This window comes from Puma concolor, chromosome B1, assembly GCF_028749965.1.
Source record: "Puma concolor isolate L17-30 chromosome B1, mPumCon1.1.hap2, whole genome shotgun sequence".
In the NCBI taxonomy this organism is placed as follows: Eukaryota; Metazoa; Chordata; class Mammalia; order Carnivora; family Felidae; genus Puma; species Puma concolor.
Genome location: NC_141670.1, coordinates 173727207 through 173753293, shown reverse-complemented (window position 1 = coordinate 173753293; position 26087 = coordinate 173727207). Strand labels below are relative to the sequence as shown.

Here is a 26087-nt window from a genome sequence, read left to right as displayed (position 1 = left end):
ACGAAAGCAGAATTGATGTTTGGAACTTCCAGACTTCTTTTATTTTTATTATTTTTTTTAACGTTTTTATTTATTTTTGAGACAGAGAGAGAGCATGAACGGGGGAGGGTCAGAGAGAGAGAGGGAGACATAGAATCTGAAACAGGCTCCAGGCTCTGAGCTGTCAGCACAGAGACGACGCGGGGCTGCAACTCATGAACCACGAGATCACGACCTGAGCTGAAGTCGGACGCTCAACCGACTGAGCCACCCAGGCGCCCCCCAGACTTCTTTTACAAAAAAGCAAGGTGCCCTCCCTTCTTTCTTTCCTTCTTCTTGCCACAGCTGGAATGCGGATGTGATGGTGGGAGCCAGAGCAGCCATCTGACACCACAAGATGGAAGCCATATATATTGAGAACAGCAAAGCAAAAAGATAGGAGGAAACCGGGGGTCCAACACCAAAGCACATGTACCAGCTCTGAAAAGCTTGTGCTCAGACTGTTACACCAGAAAAATAAAATTCCACTTTCGTGTCCCTTTTACACAGCAGCCTTAACTGTATCTTAACTAATACATACCCATTTGCAATTGAGTCTGGCCTCGGACTTAATTGGAACTGAGGTGTAAAGGAAAAGAAAATTAGTGATTTTGCAATTTTTTCCTCCTAAAAGGAACCTGTGTGAGCAGCATCAAAACAAATTGCACTGAGAGCTGAGATGAGGCATAATCCTCTCTAGGGTAAAAGCAGTACGGAAAACCCTGTCCCTGTCTTAACAGGCTCTGTTTGCAGGTGGTTCCATTTTCCGGTCGTGAACTGGTTTGTGCAAATGGCTCCTTCGGGGCCACTGTTTCCCCCACAGCTACATGTCGCGGGTTCACAGGCTACTGTGCCACATTCTCACTTCTTTTTCATCTCCACCTTGTCTTTGAAGGCCACACTTGAGCAGGCAGCCCTCCCACCTTTTCTGGGCAGTGCCCTGTGAGCAGAAGAGAAGTAGAAACTTCTCGTTTGGTACTGTTCTGGCTCCCAAGGGGCCATCAGAGGTTTCCCAGGGCTAAGCGTGAAACCATTGAGGATTTTCACAGTTGCAAACTGAGCAGAGCCTGCTGCACTATGTGAAGGTAAAGGGCCAGTTATGGAAATTGATCTATGACCAAAAAAAGATGTCACTACCTCCCCAGAGGCAGGTGCCAAAAATGAATGTTACTGTGTTCCCTAGAATGATGAATGAAAACATTGAATGAAACCTGAGTAATAATCGTGCTAGACTATTTAGTGTAACCTGTGACAAAGAATCCATTAAACCGGGACTATTTGGGGGAATACAAGAAAAAAACGTGCTGTCCAACGTGCCATAATCGTGGGGCGCCTGGGTGGTGCAGTCGGTTAAGCGTCCGACTTCAGCCAGGTCACGATCTCACGGTCCGTGAGTTCAAGCCCCGCGTCAGTCTCTGGGCTGATGGCTCAGAGCCTGGACCCTGGTTCCGATTCTGTGTCTCCCTCTCTCTCTGCCCCTCCCCCATTCATGCTCTGTCTCTCTCTGTCCCAAAAAATAAATAAACGTTGAAAAAAAAATTAAAAAAAAAAATAATGTGCCATAATCGTGACGTACATTTTCTCGTTCCACCGTCTCAAAATTCCTCTGAGGTAGTATTATAGCTGCTGGTTTCTTGAAGCAGGTATGTTAAGTAACTGGACAAAGATCACACAGCTAGGAGGTAAAAAGCCAGGATTTTGACATTCTGGTGATCTACATTCATTCCATATCATGCAGCCTCATGGATGCTCGAAGACTGGCCTAATCAGAAGGAGGAGGCAAGTGAGATCACAGACAAAACTGCCAGGGATGGAAGTATCTGGGTGAGGAGGATGCAGAAAATGGATGCAGGAAAGCAAGAAAAGAAAGTGGAAGAGAGAGATGTTGAGAAGACTATATACCTGCATCGGATCATCCTAAGGCCCCACAGCTTACAGAAGAAATCAAGATGAGCACAACTCCCTGGTCCCTGAGGGAGAAGGGGTCGTGGAAAAGGCAGTTGGCAGATGTGTATCGGGAGGGCTGAGCTGGCAGCAAGGTGAGATAAATCTGAAAAATAAATTTTACTACGCTTTTTACCTTGCTGAGTGATTGGTTGGTATGCTATGGAGTGGAGAAGAAATTATAACTTAATAGTTAGCCAGACTGGAGTTAATGTTTCTGCTTATTTGTATATGTGTCCTTTTCCCCTTGCTGGCAGATTCTTTTGTTCTGCCCCATGTACCCAGGTGATTCTTTAGATAGTTGGCCTCTATGTCCATTCATACCGCAAGATCAAAAGGGAAGATGATTCCCAAAGCACTGTTCTGGGACACTGAATGTCACCAAACCTCACACAAAATTATACCAACTTTTCTTTTCTTTCTATTATCACTTAACTTCTGCCTCCTCAGAGAGGCAGTTCATCTTTATTTTCATTTAGAGGTAAAATATTTTCTAACAGCATCAATGAAACCACATTCAAAGTCGATGACGACCCGCTTTTCATTTTTTAATTTTTTTTTATTATTTTCCTTCCGGCTTTTTAGACAGAAGACAAATGTGAGTTCTGTTTGGCACAAAGTGACTATTCACAAATCTTTTTATGTATTTCTTTCTCCTTCAGCCATTGACAAGTGCCTTACAGCTCCAAACTCCCTCAACATCGAACCAATTAGACAGATGAAACCCTCAGAAACAGGGAGGTTGTTTGAGATGTAGACGGTTACATATTTGTGGTGGGGGCGGGGGACAGGCTAGGGTCTCGATATCTACGGTTAGGCTGTGATAAGAATGATGTTCTCTCCCCTTGGTCAGCCAAGCTTTTTCTACAGAATGAGTGTCCTCTCCAGAGGAGAAGGAAGACAAAAAGATGTAATGAGGTACTAGGGAAAAACAGTTCTCCCTGGCTGTGGCCATGGCCTGGTTTGGAGAAAGTGAAACTAATTTGGGCAAAGTCATGTCCTGTTTGTCCTGTCCGTTCTGTCTGTGAGGCCCTGGGGCAGAGGCAAAAGGTCACGCATATTGGACTAGAATATTAAGGAAAGAGGAAACAAGGTCTAAAGTGAGACTGTGGGGTCCGGGATATTTCCAAATTTAACAATTTTTTTTTTTTTCTGCTTTAGGAATTGCTCTTTCAACTCACCTTTTCTTTCTTCCTTCCTTCCTCTTTCTTTCTTCCTTCCTTCCTTTCTCCCTTTCTTTCTTTCGTTCTTTCTTTCTTTCTGTGAAGTTTCCGAGAAGAAAAGGCAATATTTGCTCTAAGTGCTACAATTTACTTCAAGCTAACTGGGTTCTGAACATGAAAGCCCTTTTTACTTTCACAGCAATTTAAAATACTAACAGTGATAATGGAGTGTTTTCATACTAACTGGTAGGGTCCCCACTTAAAGCTACATAACCCTTTGAGACCCGAATTTCTCCTCTCTTATCAGAGACAATCGGGGCCTTGCCCAAGGTCACACAGCTGGTAAGTGGCAGAGTCTAGGGATTTGTCTTCCGCCACACCTGTCACCACAATTCTCCGGTGTGAGTAGCCACTTTAGATAATTCTCAGGTACGAGCCGCTTTGGGCTCAATGTGACAAGGACACACTCCACAGCCTCCCACAGGGGTGTTGTGAGACCCTTCCACAGACTTGAGTTCTTCTTCCCTACCAGTGCGGCCAGAGCTACACACAGCTGAATTTCTTTATCATCATTTTAGAAATGATAAAAAAAAAAAATTCCAAAAGACATTTTATTCCTCATGAAGAATTGGCAGTCTTTATTTATGAGGGATGCGTTCTGGAATGTTCTGCCTTGGTGAGTGAGAAGGAGACTTTCGTAGAACTGAAAGCAAAGAAGAAATGGGGATAAGTGAAGGAGAGCTGAAAGGAGGATTTCAAGTGAGATTGGGACTCTTCACTCTTATTCCTCCTCTTCTTCAGCTTAGGAGGTCTCTGCCTCCCTGCTCCTGGGAGAAAACAAGGGCTATAGCCTTTTAAGTCAAACAGAACTTGGCTCAAATCCTAGCTCTGGTGAGAACTCTTGAGGAAGCTATTTAATCTCACAGAGCCTCGTGTCTTCATCTGTAAAATGGTGATAATATTATTACCCTCTTTGTTGGGTAAATTGGGGGGGGAATTGATGAAATTATGCAGTGTTTCTCCAAGCATACCACTGGTGGTAACAAGAGGGTTTTCTGGTGATACGGTCGTATTTTAATGTAATATTTATGACACAACAAACCCATTATTTCACAGGTCTTATTGCTTAGTGCAAGGCTAAGTAAAAAAAAAAAAAAAAAAAAAAAAAAAAGCAAACCAATGTAAAGCCTATTTTAATAAAATGTTGAATGTGCGATGTAGAGCTGGCAAAAAGGGGCAGAGGGAGGGAACGACGGTCAGGGAGCCCTGAACTGATGCTTATGAAAGCTGCTGGCTCAGCCTCCTCTGCTCAGGGACGCGACTCCTTTCCCACTCCTCCTGGTAAGGGGCGGGGCGGGGGGGGGGGCGCAATTCTGGACAAAGAAGCAGAAAGACCCAGGGTGGATGGGCCAGCTGCGTTCCCTTGGGGACCTGGAGCGAGCTGCGCTGTGTGGAGCCCCTGGAATTTCACCACCCGCTGCTGCCCTCTGGTGGTCATGTGCTGTCGCAGCATCCCAAGGAAGTTAAAGTAGACCCACAGCGATTTAGCACCCAGCACCTGTGCACCTCCCTTTCTGACACCCTTTTCACCTCTTCGCTGTCCTGCACACCCACCCCATCAGTCCCACATGGCCTACCCTCCCCAAAGAGTCACTTCCTCAAGCCTAGACACCACAACACCTGTTCCCCAAACTCCTTACAGATCAGTAGGGGATGTTCTGATTCTCAGATGTGAACAGTTGAGCTTAGCTTTCCCAGGGAACTCTTGTCTTAAAGGAGAAACTGGTTTAAAAACCAAATGAAGTCAAATCAGCAGAAAGCGGCTATATTTTATGATGGGACCTTTCCTTGGCTCCCACCTTTCTCTGTGAAATAGATGCTTCTAAGTAGGCACTAGGTCCAAAAGACAAAATCCTTATATTTCTTTCCAGAAAATTCTGCAAGAAACTTTCAAAATAGTTTTACAGCTGGCATTATAGCTACATTATTTTTCTTGAGTCTGAAACCCCCAAATAGTAGTAGTTTTAAAAAGATTAAAAAATATTTATCTCTCATATAAACAGAGGCAACCTAGGGCTGGTATGGTGGTGCCCTGATCACCGGATTCCTTCTTTCTTGTTGTTCCATCTTATTCAACACATGGCTTCTACCTTGTGGCCCAAGATGACTGCTCCAGCTCCAGACCTTGGATCAGCATTCCAGTCATTGGTCTGAGGAAAGTGTACATTTTCATCCTTTAAAGCACTCACCACTTTCCTTTATATCCCGCTGACCAGGACTCAGACATGAGTACCTTGTAAGGCACACTAGGAAGTGTAACTTTTTTTTTTTTTCCTGAGCAGCCTTGTGCCCTGCTAACTTTGGCATTGTATTACTGAAGAATGGGAGAATGGGTTCTGGACAAAATTAGAATCTCCTCCACAAGGATATTGCTGGGGTTGTGAGAAATACTCAGACTCAAGTAGGATTGGATCCAACAACTAAAGTCAGCCTCGTCTGTATTTCTTCTGCCATTGTGAAATGCCACTGGAGTAAGGGTTAGTACTTGAGACCTGCAGCCCAGGATATTGATGTTCTAGTTTTGGCTCCACTGCAGGCCAATGTCATGGCCTTGAGAGAGAAGTCTGATGTTCCAGGCCTCAGTTTCTCTGAAATAGGTTAGTTAATTTGATCTCCAGGGTCCCTTCCTGCTCTAACATTATGACTTCTTATAGCCCTACCTTGGCATCTATAATCAAGCAGTTAAATAGAAAATGAACATGCCGTTTTTCCTACTAAATGCTATGGCTAAGCAAGAATAGATAACCAATTGCTAGCCCTAACTGTCCTTTTAACCTTGTCATCCTTCAGCAGGACTCCTTCATGCAGGAATTGGTTGGAAATGCAGTTGTGGACCGGGAGATGCACTTTATTTTCCCATGGCACTTTGGAAGCAGAAGGGCTAAAGCAACAGACAAGGAAGCTTGTGGTTGTAAAGTCTCTGTTTATATCCGGTGGTAGTGACTGCAATTGCTTGTCTCAAACTGCTGGGATAGGAAACTTCTGTAGCCAATTGATAAAGAGGGTATCTGCTGTGCGCACTCTAATCTTGAGGAAATGGGGATCCCAAAGTCACCTGGATTAGCCACAGACCAGAAAGGAGCCCTTTTAGAGTTCCTTTCAGTTGCTGAGGCACACGATGTTTGAAAACCCCCTCCTACTCCATCCCAGAGGTAGAAAAGCATAAGTCACCATTGCTCAACTTCCTTAGAAATAGCCAATGAACGCTAGCATCTGGGCCTTAATAAGTGACTAATCTGTAAACAAAAACACTGCCTTGTCTGCTTCTTGGAGCCACATAGTGAACAGTTTGCTGGTTAATCACCAGAGCTATGAGATATTACCCGTCTAGCTCTATGTCACAGAGTGGATGAGCTGCATGGTGGCAGGAAGAGGACACAATTGGACATCCAACCAGGGAATGAGGCAGTGGTCCACATGCCTATGAGGCCCCCAGCCCAGGGTGAGCATTGCTCCTGACTTGAGAAAGGCTTCCCAGAGACTGGCAGAGGCAGGGAATGAGAACGGGCACTCCCAGGTGTAGCATCTGGGGTAACATCTTTTTTTGCCAGGACGACTCCTTGGGGTCAGGAAGACCATGCCTGGAATCAAAGAAGAAAGGATCTAGAAAGTCCTAGAGCCAGGCAGGGTAGCTCTGAAATTCCAGTACAAAGAATCTGGCTTCAGCTAAATGACAGCGATTTCTTTCCTGGAGCTGGCCAACATTTGACCTCTGTCTACCTGACTGGTGGCTTAGATCCTTTATGTCACTCCCACTGTGGTGTGAGTCCTCCAAACACCTCTTTCTTGAATGCTACATAACTGATATTGATAACTGATATTTATTGAGTTCTCGCTTGGTAGTTACTGGCCTAGGTACTAGGTAGTGTCCTAACATGTATTTTCTTATTTAATCTCACAACTACTATTATACCCACTTTATAGGTAAGCTGACTGAAGCACAGAGAGTTTAAGTAACTTTCTCAAGGCCACACAGCCAATTCCCAGCGTAGCCAAGACTCTAGCCCAATGCCATCTGGCTCTGGAGTCCATGCTTCTAACCATGCTGCTTCTCTATTCAACAAATATTTATTAAGCACCTACTATGTACAGGTACTGTGCTTGCTGCTACAGATAATCCTGGGGTGGACACCTAGTTTTCCTGCTCTGACCTGGACCAGGGCAGAGGCACAACTTGGACACCAGCGGAGTAGATCCAGAGTCTTGATTAGAGACATTTTTATTTTGGACAGAGTGGAGGGCACAGGGTAGGTCTGCACCAGTGCTGGTTGTTTATGCTGTGATCTGTTCTGATGGGCGTCCATGCCCTACTAGTTGTAATTACTTTGAATATCTCCCTTGCCCACACAAAGTTAAAAAAAAAAAATGAGCTTGAATGCTTGAGTTGGTCATGTAAGCACAGCTCCTGCAGTCCTCACTATTCCCTATTACCTTCTTATTTGCCTCTTCACTCATTTTGGCTACTATCTTCCATCTGAGTTCATAACTCCTACCCCATCCCTTTTGCATCCCAAGTCAGGCCCTGCACTGGCTCCCTAGTTCCCTGAAGGCTAGGTGGAAAGACTCCGAGTGGGCCTGGGGAAGACATTTAGAGCTGGGGGAGGTGAGGTCAGATAGGCAGGGAGTCAATCCTGATTGTGTTGAAGTGATATTTAACGTTGTGAAATGCTATCAATATGTCATGGGGTACAGTACCTATTGGTGAGTTTGTCCACTCCTTGGTATAATAAGGAAAACAAGAAGTCAGAGGGGAGGGGAGACACAAGGGCAAAACACAAAGTGTATGAACAAGGAATAGTCATTGAGGGAATGAGATGCTGCCTGTCTGCCCAGAGCCCTTCGATCAGCCTGGGGGTCCTTTTCCTCCTTCTAGTCTAGCTCACTTGCTACTTCCTTTGAAACTCCCAGAAAGCTTACATCTTCCTTCTTAGAGCACATCTATTTACTACATTTTATTTTAACAACAGCCAACACCTACTGAGAGCTTCCTGTGCACCAAACACTGGTTTGAGTACTTTACTACTGACTCACTCAGTTATTACAGCGGTGCTACAAGCCAGACATATCATAATGGTGCTCAGTGTACCGATGGGGCAGACTGAAGTGCAGCCATGTTAGGTAACTTGCCAAAGTCAGACAGCTGTGAGCGGGAGAAGGGGGTTTCACTGCAGCCACTGGGGCTAGGAGTCTGTGCTCTCAGCCACTGTGCCACACTGCCTCTCTTGGCTTCGTCTGTTCGGACATCAGTCTGTTGGACTGGCCTGTGTGCTTCCGGAGCTTGGTCTCACTTGAGTCCCCATGTCCAGTGCATAGTACCTGCCCCTCTGGAGGGTTCAGTAATTAAGCCAGCACGTACATAAGCACCATGTTATCTTTAACAGAGACATTTTCATTCAGAGATTTTCAGGGTGAATCTTTCTTCATATCTTAGGACTATCTTGGGCAGCATGCTGTTTCTTTGAGGGAGGGCTCCAAAACCAGGGCTAGAAATGGGCTCTTCATTTGGAGAGGTTGCACAGCTAGAGCTTAGAGCATCTACAGATTTCCCCCTCTATCTGAAAGTACAGTGTTCCTATGAAACCTTTCATAAGCCAAAATAGCGTAAAGCAAAGAAGCAATTACCACTTATTTATATGGAGAAATTTTGAGTGTTCCCCAGACTCAAAAAATAACCTTTCATAGGCTTTTCTGATGCCTTCGGGACACTTCTTGCTAACAAATACACAGATGTTCGTGACACAGTTCAAAGCTATGGTGGCTTGATGCTGAGATGCTGAGTGTGGTTCCTGGGGAAGGAGCTCAGACGGGGCCCCCCTCATTGCTGCGCTGCCTCTGTAACGGCTTGCTGTCACACAAACACTGAATGCTATTTTTGCTTTTCACCTTTTCTCACAAAAGCAAAACCTCTCTTGGGTTTCTTTCCGTTAGTGAAAACAGGTACTAACGTAGGTCTTTTGCAAAAGCCGAGTGGCATAATGTGAACTTTCAAAAAGTGGATACCTGTATGTGATCTCATTTTAAAAGAGGTGCATAAGGGGTGCCTGGGTGGCTCAGTCTGTTAAGTGTCCAACTTCGGCTCAGGCCATGATCTCATGGTTCATGAGTTTGAGCCCCACGTAGGGCTCTGTGCTGACAGAACCCTCTGCCCCTCCCCCACTCGCACTCTACCCCTCTCTCTCTCAAAAATAAGTAAACATTAAAAAAAAAAGTGCATAGGGACCATTGTGAGGCAGCTTCCAATGGGTAAATTGGGGATGGTTTGAACGTCAAAGTAATTAAAGACAACCATGGGTTATAAAGTATTGAAAAATTGCAATCCACTCATCCATACTAGGAAAGAGATAAGGGGGAAGAAAGGGCTCTTGCTTCCAGTAGAAAGCTGTGTGCTGGCTAATACTGTGCAGGATGTGCTGGCGATTGAAAGTTACCAGTTACAATCCTCCACTAAGAGATTGGCCCAGGCAAGAATTATCAATGGTTGCTAAATCTAAATGGAAGTTTTGATGAGGAAGAGGATACTTGCGTGGTCTTAAAGTGCCACTCAAAGATTCCTTATTGCAAGGGAAAAAATAGTAACTGCACCGTGAAGAAGTCAGATCACACCTCGACTGTGTGATTAAAATTTATGCCTCCAGTAAGGGGCAGATGGACTTTGTCTTCTTCCAGATGTGATGCCCTGAGAAGGACAGAGCATCTCCATAATGTTGGGGTCAGGAATATATAACCTGAGTTTAATGGCGAGGAAACATCAAAAGCCCCAAATGAAAAAATTCTTTTAAAAACAGGAGAGGAGGGGCGCCTGGGTGGCTCAGTCGGTTAAGCGTCCGACTTCGGCTCAGGTCATGATCTCACAGTTCGTGGGTTCAGGCCCCACGTCGGGCTCTGTGCTCACAGCTCAGAGCCTGGAACCTGTTTCGGATTCTGTATCTCCCTCTCTCTCTCTGCCCTTCCCCTGCTCATGCTCTGTCTGTGTCTCAAAAATAAATAAACATTAAAAAAATTTTAAAAAATAAAAACAGGAGAGGAAACTAGTAGTCCTCAAAAATATCAGTGTCATAAAAGACAAAGAAAGACTAGGTAAAATGTGTCAAGTTAAAGGAGACTAATGAGTCCCAGCAATCAAATACTCTAACTGACCCTGATCTCAGGCCAGATCCTGTTCTAAAGAAAATAAAGTATCATACAGAACATCAGTGAGTCCATTAATAAACTAGGGAGAAAGATAGTACGTTAGATATAATTACTTTACCAATGTTGTATTTACTAAGGTTGGTAACTGTACTATGCTATACAAGACAATATACTCAAAATACACACTAAAGTGTTTAGGAGTAAATGGCCTACGATATACCCCCTTTAGATGGGTAGATAGATAGATGGACAGACAGATAATCAGATGAGCAAAATAGGAACTATAGAGGAATATGGGATAAGGGAATAGTATTCTTTGCTTTTCTGTAAGCTTGACATTAAAAAAAAAGCACATTTGTTTATTTATTTAAACTTTATTTACTTTGAGAAAGAGAGAGAGCAAACAGAGGAGGGGCAGAGAGAGAAAGAGAGAGAGAGAATGCCAAATAGGCTCCATGCTGTCGGTGCAAAGCCCAATATGGGGCTCGAACTCACCAACTGTGAGATCATGACCTGAGCTGAAATCTAGAGTCAGATGCATAATCAACTGAGCCACCCAGGTGCTCCCCAAAAAGAAAAAAGTTTTAAAAGGCAAATACACGCTACTGTGATGCAGAGATTGTGGAGCGGAAAGGGCAGAAGCAGGGCAAATGTTTAGGGTGTCATTGTAATAACTGTAGGTAAGAGAAGACAGTGGGTTAGACCAGGACAGTAAGCGGAGAAGGGGCAGGAAGTGCCCAGGTTCTGGATATGCCCTGAAGGTAGAGCTAATGGATTTGCTAATGCATTCATTCCTTGTGGAGCTGAGAGAAGGAAAGAAAACCCGAGGAGAGACTTGAGGATTCTGGCCTGACCAACTCGGGGGAATGGAGTTGTGAATAACTGAGATGTGGAAGATGAGGGAAAGAGCAGGTTTGAAATGGAAGATCATGAGTCTGGTTTTGGACACGTGCCTGGTTAAGTGGATTTATGGAATATATGATCTAACTTTAGGTAAGCTAAAGCTTATAAAATGGATAACTAGCCTTAAAAGATTCTTCCAAGGTAGCCATGAATCAAAGATAAACTTAATAATGTGAGCACAAAGTGAATTTTCAAAACAAGTTTGCATTTTTGGTGGGCAGGACTCTCAGTGGGGCCAGCAATGACAACCCTTAAAATCAACTGGGGTGGGGAGGTGGGCTAAATGGGTGATGGGCATTAAGGAGGGCACTTGTTGGGATGAGCACTGGGTGTTATATATGTGACGAATTACTGAGTTCTACTCCTGAGCCAAGACTACACTGTATGTTGACTAACTTGAGAAAAAAAGAAAAAAGAAAAGAAGAAAAAATCTTTAATCATCAAAAAAAAAAAAAAAAAAACAACTGTTGATTATAAGCTGAACTTAGAATCAGACCCCAGAATAACTGTAATACAAGGTGTTAAGCCAATGTTTTTAAATATTTTAAATATAACAAAGCAATCACATTGCTCTTATCAAAAACAATAAAATGCTTTTATTATATATTTTAATATAATTTATTATTAGGTGAATTAATGTCTATTTCATCTTTAATTCAACCCATTAAAATGTCTATTTTTAGTGTATGTTCTATCATGTAAATAATATATTCATAAGTAGTACATGTATATAACATAAATAAATATACATAAATGGCTGGGGGGTACATGCTCAAAAATTCAACATGTGTGGAGATCAGAAAAGTTTGGAGATGCAAAAACAATAAAAGCAAAAATAAACAGGTGGGACTACATCATACTAAAAGCCCCTGCACAGCAAAGGAAACCATTAAAAAAATTAAAAGTCAACTATGGAATGGGAGAAAATACTTGCAAGCCACAAATCTGATAAGGGTTAATATCTAAAATGTAAAAGTAACTCAAACAGCAAAAACAAAATAACCCAATTAAAAAATGGGCCAAGAATCTGAATAGACATTTTTTCCAAGGAAGACATACAAATGGCCCATGGGTCCATGAGAAGGTGCTTGCCATCACTAGAAATACAAATAAAAACCACACAGAGATATCCCTTCATACCTGTTGGGAGAGTTATCATAAAAAAGACAAGAGATAATAGATGTTGGTGAGGATGTGGAGAAAGTGGAACCCTCTTACACTGTTGGTGGGAATGCAAACTGGTGCAGCCACTGGGAAAACATTATGGAGGCTCCTCAAGAGATTAAAAATAGAATTACCATATGATCCAGCAATCCCACTTCTGAGTTTTTATCCAGAGGAAATACACTCATTATCTTGAAGAGATATCAGTATTCCCATGGTCACTGCAGTATATTTATATATTTATATATAATAATATTTAGACATACACAATGTAAGGATAATACATATTATATATTAATTGAATGCATTGTATAAAATAATTGAATATTATTCAGTTTTAAGAAATAAAGAAATCCTGCCATTTGTAGATTGACATGGATGAATGTGGAAGGCATTATGCTAAATAAAATAAGCCGGACAGAGAAAGGCAAATACTGTATGGTATCACTTATACAGAGAATCTAAAAAGAAAAAAATAAATTAAGAACGTCGAACTCATAGAAACAGAGGTAGAATGGAGGTTCCTTGGGGCTGGGGGGAGGATTAGTAAAAGGGTCCAAATTTTTGGTTTGAAAACAACAACCAAAGAACAAAATTTTAAAAAAGGGAAATTTTGGAGACCTCTATAACCTACAGTGCGAATTCCAGGGGTAAAGCTGTTACCTATGCTACCGTCTGTTCCCTCTTCCAGCAAAGGTACAGTGTGGTTGGAGTAGTGTCGTATCAGACCCACTGCCCCGTACCCAGCTCAGTGAAAATGTATCGAGTGCAGTAACAAGTTCTGTCCACAGCATGTGAGTGACGGCATGCCATCTAATAGAATAGCGTGCAACTTCTAAAAAGAAGAGACCAATTTGGATTGATGAAGAAAGACGCCCAAGATGTAATAAATGAAAAAAAGCGTGGTAGAACAGTGTGGTGTCAAATACACAAGCATATATATGTGCCTTTATATTTATAGAAGACTTCTGGTAGCAGTGGGCAGTGGTTACCTCTAGGAAGCGGTACTAGTTAGAAGAACCCTCTTTTACTTTGAATTTCAATTTACTTATTTAAAAAATTTTTTTTTATTTTAGAAAGAGAGAGAGCACGAGCTGGGGAGAGGGGCAGAGGGAGAGAGAGAGAGAGAGGGAGAGAGAGAATCCCAAGCAGCTTCCATGTTGTCAGAGTGGAGCCCGATGCAGGATTTGATCCCACAATCCTAGGATCATGACATGAGCCAAAATCAAGAGTCGGATGTTTAACCGACTGAGCCACCCAGGCACCCCTCAATTTACTTTTTAATATATTGTTTAAATTTAAAAATATATTGTAAACATGCATTAGTCCAATTTTTAAGAGTTTCTAAAAATTTCAGGCTTTTGAAATTCCTTTTATGATTTTATTATTATGAGATACATACTGTTTTGTACTAAGATGACCATGACAACACTGATCAAAATGGTGTAAGATTGAAAAAATAAAAGGTGTAAGATTGGCAATAATCTAAATGTCGAGCATTAAGGGAATGGTTAAGTAAATAATGGAAAATTGACTGTAATATAATGTGGTATTAAAAAAAAATCAATATTCTGAGAATTTCAGCCAGATGGGAAATGCTGACAATATACTAAGTGAGAAAAGCAAGATCTATGTAAATTCAGTGTTAATATCAACAATATTAAAAATACATAGAAAAAAAAGCCTGGAAGAAAATATCCCCAAATGATAACAGTGGTTGCCTCTGACGGTGAGATTATGGGGGATTTTTCTCTTTCTGGACCTGTGTATTTTCATCTTCCTTTCCATTTTTGTGCAACGAGCGTGCATTATTTTGTAATGTGAAAGAAAAAGAAAGTAAAATACTGAGAAAACCATTACATGCATTCCTGGCATGAGTCAGGAGCTGAATTTTCATGTTTAAATTAGTTTCAGAAACACAGGAGTGGTTTCTAGGCAACCTGCTTGGGAAATCATGCTCCTTTCCTCTGTTGCTGTAGTGTGTGTGAGGGTCTCAGAGAAAATGTAGGAGATGAATCTTTGTGAAAGCAGACTCCTGCTAAGGAAAAACAACTTTCGCCACTCCGTTTCGGTCACGGAGACTTGAGTTACCGTGACCCCAGAGACACATAGGGACCCGAGTTTTGTGAGGTTTTTGTGTCAGGGGGTTGTGTGTGTGTGAGTGGGTATGTGTTTTGGCAAATGAGTGATTGATTTTAATGACGATTGCCATAGGTAGGTACAATAGCTATTCAAGTCTCTGCCTGTGGTGTGAGAAATGGGCAGGGGGTGGGGGGCGGGGCGGGGCCAGGAGGCGTAAGAACCCAGACCAATAACCCCAGGTTGATGGCTTTCCTGAGAATTCAGGGCTGTGAATTCAGACAGTGAGTGGCAAGGTTTTACAAGACGGATTGCAGCTCAAGATGTGAAAAGATTGCCTCATCATCATGTGAACCATTTACTATCATTATAGACAATCCTGCTGAGCCAAAGGGCTTTAATCAGGAGGAAACACTGAAAAATGGAATCGGAGCTAAGAAACCCTTGGCCTAGTCTGATGGCTTGTGGAGGATGGGATGAGTTAAGAATGCTTTTTAGCCTCAAGGGAGCCATGTTCTTTACTAAGAGTTAGCAGAAGGGGCAGAAGGTATTGTTTTCAGCTCACAGTGTATGTTTTGTAGACCCTGACTACATTTTTCATCAAGAATGACACGCATTCTGCTTGATAAATGGGGTCTGAGCTTAGCTTCTTGCTCCTAGGCCCCCTAGTGGTTGTCTTTTGCAATTAAATAAATTAAGTGAGTAGGTAAATAAGCGTTTGGACAATGATAGCATTTGTCTAAGGGTTATGCCTTTGACTTTGGCAACTCCCAGACTTTGTCAAAGCACAAGAGGGATGGTTGCAAATCAGGATCTCTGCCTCAGGGAGGAAAGACCCATTTCCTAATAGAAGGTGGGACAGGAGGGCAGGAATCTTCCAAAGTGGATGGTAATGAGCTTATTCTGTCTCCGCGCTTTTTCCTTTTTTTCTGTCTCCACACTTCTGAACCCACATCCTGCATTCCACTTAGTAATAGTCCACTGGGTCTGCTCACCCCTCCTTTAGGGTGACAGACACCTGGAGGGTAAAGGAAGAGGGGGACTAATATTTACTGACCCCCTTCTCGCATGGTAACTCTTGAGGACAAAACACTTCTCTTTTCATGTTTGTTTGCAGGGCTTAGCACATGTGTTTGTGCTAAATGTTTGCAGTCTTGAATGCTATATGGAGGCCATGAGAAAAGTGAGGTGCAGAGAGGTTAACAAATGTCTGAGATCTCTAGCGAATAAATGGCAAAACAGAAACTCAAACCCCAAGTTCAAAGAATCTACTCTTTTCTTTCTACCAAGATGTTCCCCAATCTCACCCCATGCCCTCTGGCTTGCTGGTCCAACCTCTCAGGTGAGAGCTATGCTGTCTGTGTCTTTTGAGCCATCACCCTGGGGGCCAATGGCTTCTCCCTTCTCTGAACTTCTCCTTTGGTAGAGAGTGAGTCACCCCTTTGAGGCATATTCTTCTTGTATTTCTTGTTCAACTCTTGTGTATTTATTTATGATTCAACTTTTCTTAGAAGTTTGTCTTTTTTCTCCATTAGCACCTTGAGGGAAGGGGCAATGTATTAATTCTTCCATAAACTCTCTGCCCAGCATCTAGTAAATATTTGCAATGAGACTAGATTAAGTAGCAGGGTTCTGGTCAGAACTTGCTCCCCGGGGGCCTTTTGTATTAGGAAAATAGCAAACAATTTTAATTTTTATCTAAAAATATTTCTTCTCATCAAAAATAATTAAGCGATGTTTCCCCCCTGCCAAGGGGCTTGCCACCTAAGGTGAGTTAAATACAGATCTTTCTCTAGGAGCTTAGAATCTTGAGCATATATGTAGCTTGACTGTTACTGCACTGCACTGGGGTCAAAAATGGAATCTAAACTCACTTAGCTCCTTCCATTCTGACTGGAATCTGTTGGCTCCCAGGCCAAACACAGGGCACCCCTTCCAAAGCAGAGTTCTGCTCTCACAAGCCGGAACACTGATGGAGCTGGGAACAAGTAGCTGGCTTCTCTACCAGGTACATTTATATCCGGGTTTCTTCTTCCTCTTAAGGCTGCCCTGCAGGGAGCCAGGCTGGCCCAGGTACAGGCAGAGTAAGGTTAGGACCCAAAGCACTCAGCTGCCACAATGCTTTCCCAGAGGACACCAGGCAGTGTCATTCCTCAGGGGAGGCTGACCAAGGCTGCCTGGGGAAGCCTGGCGTAGGAAGAGGTGAGCTGGCCGTCAGAAGACCTCTTGACAGACTCTTGTTCTTGCCACAACAATAGTGTATTTCATGAGCATTTATTGGGCCTCTTGTGTATGCCAGGCACTGGGGATAACAAGACAATTAGAGCCTTTGGAAGGTAGTCAGTCTGATTGGGGGAACAACCTTGTAAGCAATTAAACAGTAGGACAGGCATTATAATAGAAGCATGTCTGAGAAACCTCAAGAACATGGGGGAGGAAGCACAGAATTCTGCCCGGAGAGGCTAGAAATAAGCTTAATTGATTAGGCAACTCTCAGAATGAGTCTTCAAAGAGAAGCAATTGTTCAGTGGTTGGGCAAGGCAGGATGAGCACGCTAGACTGAGGGAATGACGTATACGCAGCATGGTGGCAGGAAGGAGGGCTGCAGACCCTTCCTGGCACTAAAGCTCTGGGAGGTGGGGAGAAGAGGCGGAGCTGAGAATGTGAAGGGCCTCATATGCTGTGTCGTAGGGTGGAGCTCTGCCCTATGGATGACAGGGGAACATGGAAGGATTTCGAATGGGGAGCAGGGAGTGTGTCACGGTCAGATGTCAAAAGGTCTACGTAATGACGATGTGAAGGAGGGACTAGAAGAAGAAGAGGCTGAAGTACAGGGACCAGTCCTGAGGTGATTTGCAATAGTCCAGGCCACACTAACTTGTCATGTGTCAGGGAAGATGAGAAGGGTGGTATGTCCTCAGGAGATGGGACCGATGAAGCCTGGTGACAGATGGGATGTGGTGGTTTGTGAAGGGAGTCTAGGCCAACTTGCTGTTTGGGCATGGAGAAATGGGAATGGTGGCTCCATGCACCAAAATCAGGAATGCGTGAGAGGGTAGGGGGAGGAGGTCAGGGGGACAGATGAGTTAAATTTTGGCCATGTCTAAAGTGCATGTGGGACACCCGAGCAGAGCTATCTAGTAACTGGTTGGTATGCGGGCATCTGAGCTCAGGGAAGATGCTGGTTTTTGATGGAGGAAGGCTGGATCAGGCTTCTCTCTCTGTAGACATTCAATAAACATTGTTTTGAATAGCTAATTAATGATTACAGGGCACTGGGAAAACAGAATGATGTTGCAATGTAAATGTGGATGCTCTCACAGTAATGGACTGATGGTTGCAGAAAAGCTCAAGCTAAATAACACTAATTTTTTCCTGCTATAAATAAACCTTCTTCTGCAGTCGGGGTTTCCAATTACACAGTGAAAAGAAATGCAGCGGTGGAAATGAGGAAGGGGGGCATATGGAAGGCATATCATGCCTGCAGCGTGAAAATGTTAGCAAGTTCCAGCCCAAACGGATAAGGTAGTAATTTGATCTGGTGGAAAAGAGATGAGAGTCTAATGCCCTCGGTCCAAGTACCGGTTTCGCAACTACCTAGTTAGGTGTCTGTAAAGCTCATCGATGTGCAGTAAATGTTTTCTACCTACCTTTAGAGACATAGTCATGTTTTAAGCTCTTTAGGTGTGCTATTACTTCATTCAATCCTCAGAACAGACACATGGTGGGTCCTTTATTATGTTTCTTTGCAAATAAAAAACTGAACACAGAGGGTTTAGGTGACTTACTCAAGACCACCCAACTGAAAAATGGCAGTTCCAAGATTTGAACCCAGACAGTCTTGGGCCCAGAATCTGTTAAGAGGCAATTAACTGCTGTGCGTTTCTGCCTCTCCATGTAAAAGAGTTAGGAAATTCCACTGTGCTGGGCTTTTGTGCCCAAAATCGGTGCACAGATTTTGTAAAGGGCAAGAAGCAGAATTTATAGTAAGTCCTAAATTATAGGTGCGTATTTGTATTATGCTCTCCCATAATTAGTCTTTCAAGGAAGTGGTATTTAAAGATTTGTCCCATATCTTCTTTTTGGGGAAAGCTCTGGGAGTTCCTAAAATTATGTGACTTTGTGTTTGAAGATGACAGCAGACTACCTGAGCAGCAGTATTGTTCAGCATTAGAGATAACGGTTTATAGAATTCAGCACAATAATGGTGGTCATGGGCTCATGAGTAAGAGAGACATTGCTTCCATCCCACATCTGCCACTTGGACATGTTGTTGAAAACTCTCCATGTCTGCTTCCTTGTCTGTACATGAGATAACACTAATAACTTAGTGGGGCTATAAGGGTTACAGGGGTACAGAGTTCACAGTCCAGGGTAAGAGAGTCACTGAGTGCGCTAAGCGTAATACAAATAGGCGTATGAGAATTGGGGGAGGTGCATTCTAGGAAAAAGGAAGAGCGGAAGGCTTGCTTTGGCAGGGAACTTGAGCATGTGATAGACTACAAGAAGGTCAGTGAGACCATCTCATAAACTTATTAAGCAACTAGCATTTTTTTTACATCTTCAAAGTCAGCATTTCTCTATCATGCACGTATAACTAATAAAGCAAAACTTATGATTTTAAGGAAATAATTTTCTCCAAACACTTAAGTGTTGATTGCAAGCCTAATTAAGTTCTTCTACCCATTCAACTAAAGTCACAACATGAACACATTGGATTTCCTCAAATGCATCAAATGTCTTAAAAACCTGATAAAACACACACCAGTTTTGCAATGATTACAGAAATTATTATGTAAAATTTATTTTTAAATTGCTAATATCGTGGATTTAAGGTTGCTTGTTCATCATCTCCATTGTTACCCATATCTTAATTCTTATTTTTATTTTATACTTTCCTCAGATTACAATTTTATACCAACTTATGGTTGCAATACCCATATAGATTACCCCCATCCTCCCCCTCCCCACCCCCCAAAATTTCAGACTAGTCAAAGTTGTGGATTCTGTGATCAAATGATTGATTCTTAGTGGGGATACCAGACCTAGCAATTCAAACCTGCACAGTCTTTAGGTTGAACCTTTGAAAAAATAATCAAGTCTCATTTCTTTTTTTTTTTCAACGTTTTTTTTTTTTTTTTTTTTTTTTTTTTTTTTTTTTATTTTTGGGACAGAGAGAGACAGAGCATGAACGGGGGAGGGGCAGAGAGAGAGGGAGACACAGAATCGGAAGCAGGCTCCAGGCTCTGAGCCATCAGCCCAGAGCCCGATGCGGGGCTCGAACTCACGGACCGTGAGATCGTGACCTGGCTGAAGTCGGACGCTTAACCGACTGCGCCACCCAGGCGCCCCTCAAGTCTCATTTCTGATGTCACAGAAATTTTAAGTTCAAAGGGATTTTGAGTTTAGAAACCAGAAACATATATTCCTTGAAGTTTTCACAATCTCTATTCCCCATCCCACAATTCAGCCATTATTATATATTGATTTGATCTGTCAGTATAACTAGCAACTTAGGTAAACTTTATCAGTACCTCATTATAATTATAGAGTCACCTAGAGCCTTGCTACTCACAGTGTGGTCCAGGTACCAACAGCCTCAGCATCGTGTGGGCTGAAGAATCTCAGGTTCACTTCAGATAAGCTGACTCAGAACCTACATTTTCACAAGACATCCATCCACCCTGTGATTTGACCGCACTTTAAAGGCAAGAAGCACCAGTATATGGAATTCATCTCCCTGAGGGTGAGGGGTCAAGCCTGAAGTTGGCACTCCCTTTGCAGCACATTCAATTAATTTGTCATCTTGGAACCCAGTGTCTCTCCTTCTTTTCTTATAGTTTGAGACTGTATGTTTAACTGCCAAGATTTTCTGCTACACTGATCAAGAGTAGAGGGCCTGGGACTGAATCTGAGAAGTCCAGCACTGAAGAAGGGGGTAGATGAGGAGGAGTCGCCCGGAAAGCTAGGGGGGAACCAGGCAGGCTTCACTGTCATGGAAGCCCAGAGCAATGACCTTTCGAGGACATAATATTTGTCAGGTTCTCTTATCACACTGATAAGCATGTAGTGAGCACTCCCTAAATATTAGCCATTGTTCCTGCTGTGGTTATTAGTAGTAATTTAAAAATGAAGAATTTAACTTAAATTTAAGATTTGAGTAATTTAAAAATGAGGGGCGCCTGGGTGGCTCAGACGGTTGAGCATCTGACTCTTGATTTGGGCTCAGGTCATGATCTCAGGGTTGCGGCCCGGGCTCCACGCGGGGCTCCACGCTGAGTGTGGAGCCTGCTTAAGATTCTCTCTGTCTCCCTATGCCTCTCTCTACCACTCGTGCTCTCTCTCTCTTTAAAACAGTGATGAAAAAATAAAATAAAAATGAAGAACAGATGCTGTCTTGGGCAAACTGGAAAACCTCAAAAGGAGCATCGTCACAGAGATTTCCCACAAGAGCCATTCTCCCGGGCCTTGGGGGAAGAATCTACAGTCCCTTCCAGGGTGTTGAATGGAGAAGGGTTAATTTTCAGAATGACCTAAGAAAAAAATAAGGTCAGAGGAAATAGTCCATTGGCTTTTGGAGTATTTACATTTCCTTCCGAAGGCAGGATGAGGCGGCACGAGGGAGAGGGTGATAATGTGCATAAACGTATTTTTTTTTTAAATTTTTTTTTTTAACGTTTATTTATTTTTGAGACAGAGAGAGACAGAGCATGAACAGGGGAGGGGCAGAGAGAGAGGGAGACACAGAATCTGAGACAGGCTCCAGGCTCTGAGCTGTCAGCACAGAGCCCAACGCGGGGCTTGAACTCACGGACCGTGAGATCATGACCTGAGCCGAAGTCGGACGCCTAACCGACTGAGCCACCCAGGCGCCCCTAAACGTATTTTTAAAGAATACTACAACTTTTCTACCACTCTGTTTACTGACCTTTGACCATAGCACTCCATGCATTTGCTTTTTTTTTTTTTTTTTTTAACAGAAGCAAATGGTTTGGATGCTGTTTTCAAAATTCCCTGCCCTACAGGAGTGAGAGGTCTAGTCCTGGAAGCCTGGTGAAGAGTTGATTTCTCTGAGACCCTCCTGAAATATTGTTTTGGTCTCGCAGAATTGTGCTGTTAGAAATTGATCCAGCTATGGGATGAGGAAAAAATAATGTAGGGACATCCTAGAAAGTATACTGATTAGGACAAACTGACTCTAATAATCTATTTCCTACCTTGAATATGTTAATAGATTGCATTATCACAAGCATTTAGCTATTAGCCCGCAATCCTGGACAAGTGGATGGGTCTCTGTAGATTTAGTATTTGAAGCTGTTGCATCTCAGACCGTTTTGTGCCATCTCTTCAGAACTGGTTAAAAACCACAGATTTTATTTATGACGTTATCCTGAGCGTCTTGTGCGAGGGCCTGCGGGGAGTTTACAGAGACACCTGGTGGTTGGTAAGGTGAAGTACCCTGGCTTTGTTAGATAATAAAGGATTCGAATTGTATCTAAAATTTGGGTAATTTTTGTGGTTGAGAATTCCATTGTTTTTTTCCAAATATTTTAGTAGGATTGCCATCACATATATTTAAAAATTAGACTTTGAATCATATAGATGATTTTTATAGGCTCCAGCCTCGCTTTCCTTAAAGAAACAATCAACCAAATGAATTGACCAGCACCATCAGCTGGGCTAAATCTAACCAAGGCCAGGACTAGGGTGAGGCAAGAGTGAATTTAAGGAGGCACCATTCAGTAATGAACATATATAGCTTTTTAATGCGATATTTTATTTATTTATTTCTTAAAGTTTATTTATTTTTAAGAGAGAGAGAGCATGAGAAGGGCAGAGAGAGAGTGAGAGAGAGAATCCCAAGCAGGCTCCACACTGTCACCACGGTGCCCGAGGTGGGGCTCAAACTCATGAACTGTGAGATCATGACCTAAGCCAAAGTCTGACATTTAACCAACTGAGCCACCCAGGAGGCCCTTAATGAAATATTTTGAAAAGTCAAAATTAATGCAAAAAGTCTTTATTAACAAAATGTCAAAATTGTAAACGTAGGATCAGTATTGCTGATTTTCTCTTTTATTTCGGGCTCCAATATGGCCAGAAAGACCCTGAGAAGAGTAAAGGTGTCTGTGGACTTATCCCTGACCTGGCTCATTTATGTCGATGGATGCAGGTCCACCCCTCCCCCAACCCATGGCTTCCCTTGTCCTTCCAGTGGCTCTCCAGGTCTCCTCCAATCCAGATCAAGAGTAAGGAGCCTCAGTCAATGGCAGTGCTTGGTGAGAAGAAGAAATGGAGAATAGAAAATTAAAAAGTGGCCCGGGTAAAAAATGGGGAATTCTGTCTTCCGGTTCTCCTGCTTGACTTATCAGGATTGTCTTTCCTCTACCTTCCTCCCAAACATGCTTGTTAGAAACAGGGAACATTCATTCCCACTGAGCTGCATTTTGCGTTTTGCTAGGTAGCACCAAGGGCAAGTGAGAATGGAGGTAGTTCTCTGGTGAGAAAGCCCCTTCTCAGGCCTTTTCTGTTAAAAAAATTTTTTTTAATGCTTTTTTTTGAGAGACAGACCACAAGCGGGGGAGGGGCAGAGAGAGAGGGAGACACAGAGTTCACAGCAGGCTCCAGGCTCTGAGCTGTCAGCACAGAGCCCCACGCGGGGCTCGAACCCACGAACCGTGACATCATGACCTGAGCCGAAGTTGGTCGCTTAACGACTGAGCCACCCAGGCGCCCCTAGATCTTTTTCTGTTTTAATATGTCCCTTTAGTTCCCCTGGACCAGGACCAGGGTGGGGGTGGGGTGGGGTAAGCAAGGATCTGGGCCCAGGGTGACCTGCTGCTTCTCAGGGGGTGCGCACTTGTGTGAGATGTTGGTAGCCAGAAGCTCTCAAAGTAGCCTGGGAGGGTGTGAGTTTACTGCATGGTGCCGTCTCTGCACTTCCGCTTCCCCTTCGTGAGGCCCGGCAACGGCAGAAGCAGCTCGCTATAGTTAACAGAAGTGACCCCTCCTGCCTCTTCCCTGCTCATCTCTCACCTAACCCTTGCACTGTCATCAGAGAGATGGTCACTGGAAATCGCAGGAAAATATGGTGTAATTGTGACCACGTGAGCTGCTAAGAAAGGGGAAGTAAAGCCAGTGGGGTGAGAACACACTGAGGCAGGAAGGGATCAGAAACTCAAGAACAAAGGGAAATTTCAGAAAGTCCCAAGAAGCAAGTGGCTTAACAAGGAGTCCAAAAGGGTCTTATAGATAGGGTCTCCTCACCACATGGTGAAGAAATCCCAGAAATAAGAGGAAGCCCAGGAGCGCTCATCTTAAACAACTGTGTAAAGTTTTATGGCTTTCAAATATATTCCCTTAGGGGGTTTCAGGGAGAACAGTGCACCTTCTGACAATGCACTGACACCAGAGCCTGCCATGGTCTCCGGATCATTCACCCGGACACATCGGATACCCTGTCTCGTGTATCAGCTGTTCTCCTGACCCAGAAAATTGCATATCCCTTATCACCTGCTCATGTCTCTTCATGAACTTGGCTCTTCTGTTGGCAACATAATGGGTCTCTTTTTACCAGCGGAGGTTTTGCTGACTACCAGAGCCCCTGTGGTTCAGCAGGGGAGTGGCATTAATTTTTTTTTTTTTTTTTTTTTGAGTGGCGTAAATTTTTATTGAGAGCCTGCTCTATGCCAAATATGTGCTTGGAGCTTTATCTGTTTTCTCTTTAATCCTCAAAATATCCTTTTAGGTAAATATTATAATTATCATTTTTAACAAATGAGAAAATTGAGACTCAAGGAAATTATGTGAGTTGCTCAAGCTCATTCAGGTAACTAGTAAGGGGTGGGGCCAGGACTTGAACCTGGGCCACAGAACTCCTCCTACATCTTTATGGGTTTTTGTTGTTGTTAGATTAAGTCAGCAGAGACAGGGGAGAGATGCCTTCACTCCCTCCTCTTGCATCTATGGCAGATTCTGCTAACTGATCTTGGCATATGTTTTCCTGAGCTGGGACAATGTATAAGGCACAGGATATATTTAGAGAAGTAGAAGTTATGATCTATGTTCTCAAGGACTTTTGCCTTGACCTAGGTTAAAATATTACATAATACCAGAATAGTACTGTAAGGCTGTAAATAACACCCTAGCCATAAGTGCTAAAAAGATTCTGGTAAGCTTATGAATCATAGGATCCACCATCCTTTGTCTGAGAGCTGGCCGTCTCCCAACTTTTTAATTCCCTGGATTTCTTTTCTCATTTTAGATATTACTCATTTATTCAATCAATCAATATCTCCTCTGAACCTGAGAGTACAGCACGGAACAAGGCCATATCCCCACTCTCATGGAACTTGGTTTCTAGTAAGGAGACAGACAATAAACAAGCAAGCGCACACATGCACGCACGTACCTCAGCTGGTCATAAGTGCCATAAGAAAAGTAAAGCAGGAAAGATATATAGAGAGGGTTGGAGTGCTACTTTGGGGAGGGTCCTCAGGGAAGGGCTTTCTGATGAGGTGGCGTTTGAGCTGAACCAAGAAGGAAGAGGGAGGGGGAGTTGGGAGGATAGGTCCAAGGACGCCCCAGGCAGAGGGAACCACCCCGAGCAGGGGTGGTGTGTTTATGGAAAAGCAAAGGAGACCAGTGTGGCTGTGGTGGAGGAAGCAAGGGGAACAGTGTTAGAGATGGAAAACCAGAGGTCTTGCAGTCACTAGCAAGGATTTTGGCTTTTACTATGGGTATATATACACCACATCTTCTTTATCCATTCATCAGCTGATGGATATTTTGGGCTCTTTCTATAATTTGGCTCTTGTTGATAATGCTGCTATAAACATTGGGATGCGTGTGTCCCTTTGAATCAGCATTTTTGTATCCTTTGGATAAATACCTAGTAGTGCAAGTGTTGGGTCATAGGGTAGTTCTATCTTTAACTTTCTGAGGAAACTCCGTATTGTTTTCCAGAGTGGATGCTCCAGTTTGCATTCCCCCCAACGGTTCAAGAGGGTTCCCCTTTCTCTGCATCCTCACCAACATCTGTTGTCTCCTGATTTTAGCCATTCTGACAGGTGTGAGGTGGTATCTCATTATGGTTTTGATTTGTATTTCTCTGATGATGAGTGATGCTGAGCATTTTTTCATGTGTCTGTTAGCCATTTGTACGTCTTCTCTGGAGAAGTGTCTGTTCATGGCTTCTGCCCATTTCTGAAACTGGATTATTTATTTTTAGGGTGTTGGAGTTTGATAAGTTCTTCAAAATTTTTGGATACTAGCCCTTTATCTGATATTTCACTTGCAAATATCTTCTCCTATTCCATAGGTTGCCTTTTAGTTTTGTTGAGTGTTTCCTTTGCTGTGCAGAAGCTTTTTATGTTGATGAGGTATCAATAGTTCATTTTTGCTTTTGTTTCCCTTGCCTCCAGAGATGTGTCTGGTGTCTTTCTAAGAAGAAGAGACTAGGACACAGATACACTCAGAGGAAAGGCCATGTGAGGACACAGGGAGAAGGTGGTCATCTACAAGCCAAAGAGAGAGGCCTCAGAAGAAGCCAACCCTATCGGCACCCTGATCTTGGACTTCCAGCCTCTAGAACTGTGAGAAAATAAATTTCTGTTGTTTCAACCA

General features: G+C 43.2%; 1 long non-coding RNA gene across 1 annotated transcript; it reads left to right on the top strand.

Moving 5' to 3' along the window:
• Nucleotides 1–222: 222 nt before the first annotated feature.
• On the top strand, nucleotides 223–26087 carry LOC147582034 (uncharacterized). Its single transcript, XR_015249829.1, has 3 exons — nucleotides 223–1103; nucleotides 1757–2057; nucleotides 25886–26087. It is a non-coding gene; the product is annotated as an uncharacterized LOC147582034 (long non-coding RNA).